The following is a 7,343-nucleotide window of genomic DNA, read 5'->3' as shown; positions in this document are numbered from 1 at the left end:
GTATGACGGAATAATGAAGGAGTGTAACATCCTTTTTATCTTAATATATACTTATTATTAGATAAAATTAACGTCGGAAATTAGGGTGTTACATCGAGCATCATCCACGACTTCGTTTTCTATAAGATTTTCGTCAAGTATTTGTCTTCCTTGAATGATAGCTCACTGAGATTCTTTGAAATGACACTTCATATTATTTTTCTCAATCTGTTAGATAAGTCCTTATATAGAACTTCGTACATGCTTCCTACCATTGAAATCGGCCTAAAATTAGCAATCCGTTATGGGCTCTTAAACTTATGAATAAGGCCTATAAAAGTGTTATTAATACCTCTCGACGGTTTTCCGTTGCGATGGAATTCTGACTTGAACCACATTTATTAATACGTGTGAAATGTCTAATGTAACACCCCGTTTTCCCAATATTCAAATTTCTTAAACAATTATCAGAGTAAAAACCATAACTGGATATCACATAGAAACGTAATCCAAAAACAGTTAAATAATAATTTAACCTTCACAAAACATCTTTAACATAGCAGCGGAATATTAATTCGAAAATCATAAATTAACTTGGCACGTAGGCCCCATCAAAATAGTTCATAATCCATAACATAATAAAAATAATATATTATCCACGTAAAAGAATGAAGCATGTATAGCATTAAACCCCATCCCGTTACGTATCAGAGCGACCTAGACGACACAGTGAAGGCAAGGCCACTCACGACGGCAACTGCACACTAAGCACAATCACCTGCAAGTTACCCATACGAAGGGCAACATTTTCAAGCAGAAGGGGTGAGATTTCATAACAAAATAATGCTAATCAAAGTAATTCGAATCATAAATTAACATTAACATCATAATCATTCTTGGATAACTTTTGCATATTCAAATAACAAGTATCACGTATTCACTTATTCAACCGTCATCAACAACATAGCATTTATGGACATGACAATGTGACAATGCTCTTAGACTCCTTATATGCATGTGGTACCAATCGTCATCATAAGTATTAATATACTTTAATCGTGCGGAGGACAAAGCTCCTATAAAACGTGCGGAGGACAAAGCTCCTAATATTCGTGGTGAGGACTAAGCTCAATGATATGCTATGCATGGACACATATGAACAAAACATCGTAATCACTTGTCAACATGCATCCAATAATTTGGAGCTAACTTCATCATATAATTATGCACTTAGTTAAATAACGGAAGCAGCATAAACAGGTCACATAACAAGATGATATCATTATATCAATAGCACATAAATTGTATCATTATCAACTCTTCATACCTTGCATAAATATACATTACATTAACTCATGTTCAATCAATATTATCATGACTTAGACTACTCTACAGACTGCATTTAACAACATCACTAGGTCTCATTACCATTTAGGGGTTCACTCTTGATCAACAAGTGCGACACTGATCGCACAAACACACAAACAAGTTCATCCTGGTTGTACTCGCGAGGCGAGAGTACTTACTCGCCATGGCGAGTACCACTCATCTCCCAAACTAAAGTTGTTCTGGGTCCAAACTTGCCCTACATTCATTCCTAATCATTACTAGGTATGTTCAGGCACTCTAAGGCATTCAAGGTCCAACTAAAAAGGTCGAAACACAAAATCTAACATGCACTCTGCCTAAGCTCGCTATGGCGAGTAAGGTCGCTCGCTATGGCGAGCTGCATTGCACAACTCGCGAGGCGAGGAAACGGGGTTCGCGAGGCGAGCGATGAATGTCGCTACGGCCAGACTTCCTAAATTCACAAAAACTCGACGTTTCACATGGTTCTAAGCTTGTTTTTGATTCCAAAGTTCGTCCTAAACATTATCTAAGGTCTAGGAACACTTTCTACATCAATTAAACCAATTCTCACCGTTTGATCATCAATTCTAAGGTTTTGACCTAGTTTTCGTTTTCTCCAATTCACTCCTAATTCTTGTTAACTAATCATCAGAATCACATTCAATTAACAATACCGAGTTATTAGTCTCACCCTTACCTTGTATGAAGAAAATCGCAGCACTCTACCTTGGTTCCTCTAGACTTGGCTTTTTCTCCCTTTTCCAAAAGTTTTCACGTACAAAGTGTTTTTTTTCTAAACCTAGGTCTATTCTTTTATATCTCCTCTTAAAATACTTATCTTATCTCACTTTCTCCCCCAAAACTATCTAAAATATCAAAACAGCCCTCAACTAAATATTTTATATTATTTTCAAATTTTTATTCTATTTATCAATAAAATAATTCTCATATCATAATCAAATCCTCCAAAACTCATAACTTATCACGTCATCAATCAAATCACTAAATTCACCACAAATCATCAAAACATATCAAAATCATGCATATACTATATAATTATAATATAATGGCCTAAACTCGATTAAATAACGATTAAACGAAAGTGGGCGTTACATCTAAAACATCTTATAATTTAGAATGGAGGTAAGATAAAGAATTCTTGGAGTAATTTCAACTATTTTTTTAATTACACAAACAATATAACAAATATAATATAGAAATGTATCTTTTTCAATGACAACAATAATATAACAGCATATTTTTAACTCAAAACCTTATCACTTAAAAAAAACTCAACTCTATTGAAAGGTAAATATATAATATTATAATAGTTTAATTTAATTTAATTCACTAAAATTAATAGCAGATTTTTTTTTGGTAGATAGATGAAATAGCAAAGTCATTATAAACTCACACACACAAGTGGAGGTACCAGGGTTCGAACTCAATTCGACCTAACAATTTTGACATTTTACTAGTTGAGCTGGGACTTCTTGATAATTAATAGCAGATTTGTTTACGCGTATATATAACCTGGTATACACTAATTGTATTGTTTGTGTCATGTATATACCGCCATACCGGTGATGAGAAACAAGGGTGGAAAGATGTCTTATTATGAGTTTTTCGTGCTAGTATTGTTACTTGCAGTTACTCTCATCACCAATATTGCTGCAGGGAATCCAAAGCATCAACGACATGCGCAACCCAATGGTCTGATCAGTTACCAGCCACCGACCATTAATGCTCCACAGATCAAACCTATTGGTTTCAATCACGGTCTACCCGGTGGATCCAACCAACTGCGACCTAGACACAGAAAACTAACCCAAGGAACAAGTCCTATCTCTCATCCTGACCAACCTCCTCACAACAATAACATCCCACATACACCACCTATAGAGCCTCCAGGGCCAATTCGACCACCTCGGTAAATGTAAGAATTTACAACTGATGGTCAAATCATACACCAGTAGCATAACTGCTTGTATTATACTGACTCAAATCTTATGGTTTTCTCAGGATGTCAAGATTTCCTTTGCTGTATGTTGTGTCCTGGTTTCGTGTGGGGTGGAAGTTTGTTCTTCATTCTTGTATGTTTAGCCAGTTTTTTTTTTTTTTGTAAATTTGGTTGCTGTGTTTGTAGTCCTATAGAAAAAGGGAATACGGTGGTGGACACACTTGAAATATTTCAAATTCGTTATTCTATCAATTGTGCTTAATTAATTATGTATATGTGAATTTCAAATGTATATTTGGGTGTTTGTTTCATCTAGACTCCATGTATATATTTCAATCATTTTTATTTGTTTAATAGATTTTTTTTTTTTTTTTGTCTTAGATGAAGTGGTAATCCACTGAAAATAAACTCACACACAACTGTGAGGTCCCAGGTTCGAACCCAGGTCACAACGTCCGGCCTTGCAATTTTGGCATTTGCCAGTTGAGTTAGGACTTCTAGACTGTTTAATAGATTTTATTATTTAGTTTGCTTTCTATTATAGATAGTTCACAAATTTAGTGCTCTCCCATTTTTAACTGCAATTTTGATATTTTCATGTTTTAATATGTCTAACATTTTCATTGCCCAAATATACTAACATTTAATTTTAGTCTCCCTACGATACTTTTTAGATTTTTGTTCTTTAAATGTTTTTCATCTATAAAATTAATCATTTCTTTTTAGTCAATTCATATCTGACTTTCATATTTTTTAATGAAATTTTTTAGAAATAGATAGAAAATTATGACAATATTTTTTAAAAAAGACACTTAAAAATGAACAGAGGGAGTAAGAACTAATTTCATAGATGGAAAATATTTACAACGTCATAGTGCAAAAACAAAAGTACTAACCAAAAAGGAAGAAATTACAAAATAACACCCATTTTGATTTGTTCAAAAAATTAGATGGAAAATTTTTGTAGGACCAAAAATCTAAAAGGTATTTTTGGTGAATTAAAGTCAAATATTGGTATATTTAAGGGACAATTTAGTTATTTAACCCTTTATGTTTTAATATGTCAAACATTTTCTCCACTATAAAACTGAGTCAAATTTTTTGTGGCGTGGCATTGATATATTTGTGTTTTAATATGTCCAACATTTTCTCCACTATAAAACTGAGTCAAATTTTTTGTGGCGTGGCATTGATATATTTGTGTTTTAATATGTCCAACATTTTCTCCACTATAAAACTGAGTCAAAATTTTTGTAGCGTGGCATTGATATATTTATATATGTTTTAATACGTCTAACATTGTACAAAAAAAAAAATTAAAAAAATACGTCTAACACTTTCTCCACTATAAAACTGAGTCAAAAAATCTGTTTCGTGGCAAAATTCAGTATGTTGCGGCAATTTATTCAACATCATACATTAATATAATAAATAAATTATCGTATTTTTTTTTTAAAAAAAACCAACAAATATATTATGATTCGGACCGGCATGAGGCCCAATAAATTGGAGTCTGCATTATTCACATGATAACACTGCGAAGGTTTGTTTTTGTGAGTTATTGTTCTTTTAAGAGATTGGGTGGCTTTAGACTTTAGACTTTTGTAGTGGTTCGTTTACATAAACCCAAAAAGATATGTTGCATTCGGTCTTTGTTAACACGAAATGGTTTGTTGGTTACTAACGTATTTAACTCATTCTTTGATCAGAGTTTTTACGCGTATGATTGACATTAGTTGCATTTGGTGGTATGTACCCTTCGTTTCTCTAGTGTTTTAGAATTGTTGAGCTCTACAAGTCTCAAAACGTTAATCTACCTAAGCTTTGGCACCAGCTTTTATCCGTTTCAGTTACAATGACTGATTTCAGACGCATATGCTCGAAAGAGCTTTTATGCTTGTTATTTTACGCAGAGATTTGTTGGTACGTGAATATTGATTTTGTGCTGGTGGTCGATCCATTCATCACTTATGCACCCTATATTACCCAAATATGTTAGTTAGGCAACTAAGAATAAGCTAGAAGTTATTACTCAATTTGGTGTAATGGATTTCTATAAATATGACTATTGTGTATATAACAACATATTTTATGAATTAGAATGATTCTTTATGAGTTTCTACCTCGTGAATATATTCTTACGGTCTCTTTCATCTTATCAGTATGATCTACGATTCTCTCATTCCCTGATTCTCGACATTACTTGATAAGACGTCAAGAATCCTTTGTTTCTAATTCGAGTAAATAGTGATTTACATTTTTTTTAAGTATTTGAATGTGTGACACATTGCTACTATAATCCGTGATTATGTTAAAGAAGAATGGTGAATTTCATGAGATATGAATCACGACTTTATCATAAAGGTGATATATGAAAAGAGAAATATTATTTTGACAACCTAGGTTGGAAGACAACATATTATTATACAATCCTTCTACTCTTTCTCTCTTTTTTTTTTTTAATAATTTTTATATTCATCTCAAAATGCGTGAGAGACTTAAAATTTCTTGAAACTCACATGGTGTGGCATTTTACGACCATTTTAGGTTGTTCATATATAACGACTCATATAAAAACGTGTAACAATACTTTTTATGACACCACCTTTATGTTTTCAGGAGAAGTCCCTCGTTAATGGAATGATTTACTATTCGTGAAGTTTTCGTGGTGATATCGCTTACACTCAATAGAATCCTTGTTGTATATTAAAATGCATAAAACTTATGTACAATTCCTTATGTGCTTTTTGTAACACTCATATTTCTATTAAAGCAATTAAACATGCGAATAATACATTTATTCAAGAAATAGAGGCTACGTCATCATACAAAATTCAAAACCGTAAACATGTATATAAACCTCAACAGTCGCAGCGGAATATAAACCAGAGTAATCCAAAATACATGTCATGGAATAATAATTACATCAACATAGATGCATCTAAAAAATCCAACATAAGGATAATTTCCAAACATAACAAAAGTCCAAAACAAGCTAATCTAGACTGACACAACAAGCCTAGATCAGAGCCGGCAGAACACTAAACACCGATATCTCCCGATATCCACCAAGCATAAAACTCACCAAGCACTACTCCTGCACAACGTCTACCCATCCATACAGACAGGCAGGCGGTTAAAACCACTGGGGGTCACGTGGTCGCTGACTAGTCGCTCACCAGTTCACTTAAGCGACCACATGTTCGCTTAAGCGAACGAGTTCCAGTAGCTACCAGAAAACTTCTCTTACCAGTTCGCTCCCAGTTCACTTAGGCGAACTAAACCCAGAAAATGTTTGAACGTTCGCTTACCAGGTCGCTTAAGCGAACCTCTAAGCGAACCTTCACAGGTTTGCATAAAATGTTACGGGTTTGGACCTCTTTTCATCCCAAATCCCCAATTTTTATATCAAACTTGAAAACACATGACAATTTAACCAATTCACCATTTTCATCAAAACACCAACAACATCTCATTTCTCAACAACAAATCAAGAATTATGCAAACCCAAGTCATGAATTATCATCAACAAAATGACTAAACAACAACAACAACAATTGATCATGAAACATATCACAATTCATCAACAACAATGCATAATTCACCAATTGAGCATATTTTTCACACATACCCATTTTCATACACTTTGAACATGTAATTCCACTAACACAATTCAATCATTCATAACTTCATACATCTAAACATGTCATCATAATTAGAGCACGAATTTCATCACTTATGAACAATTAATCAATTCATCTAATTAAGCACTTATCATTCAAATAATTGAAAATTACAAAAGTGATTATGATGAATTCTAACCCCCTTACCTTAGTATGTTAATCTCCTAAGCTTAGGCTTCAATTTTGCTCCTAGCTCTCTATCACCCTTGATTCTTCAAGTCTCTTCTCTCTAACCATTGTCTCCTCTTGCTCCCACTTTCTCTCTCTTAACTCTCCAAAATGACTTATGAAGGAAAATGTGAGGAAATTCTCATAAGAGTAGGTTTATATAGTGTGTCTCACAAATGGGCCTAACCCCCCACTTAATGGAC

At 33.5% G+C, this 7,343-nt stretch overlaps 1 long non-coding RNA gene across 1 annotated transcript; it reads left to right on the top strand.

Annotated features, from left to right (window-relative positions):
• The first annotated feature begins 2,871 nt into the window (after positions 1 to 2,871).
• LOC25486782 (uncharacterized) lies at positions 2,872 to 3,643 on the top strand. Its single transcript, XR_003009115.2, has 2 exons — positions 2,872 to 3,265; positions 3,352 to 3,643. It is a non-coding gene; the product is annotated as an uncharacterized lncRNA (long non-coding RNA).
• Positions 3,644 to 7,343: the final 3,700 nt, after the last annotated feature.

Source organism: Medicago truncatula, chromosome 2 (genome assembly GCF_003473485.1).
Source record: "Medicago truncatula cultivar Jemalong A17 chromosome 2, MtrunA17r5.0-ANR, whole genome shotgun sequence".
Classification (NCBI taxonomy): domain Eukaryota; kingdom Viridiplantae; phylum Streptophyta; class Magnoliopsida; order Fabales; family Fabaceae; genus Medicago; species Medicago truncatula.
The sequence above is the reverse complement of the archived record's forward strand: the minus strand, read 5'-3'. Positions and strand labels throughout refer to the sequence as shown.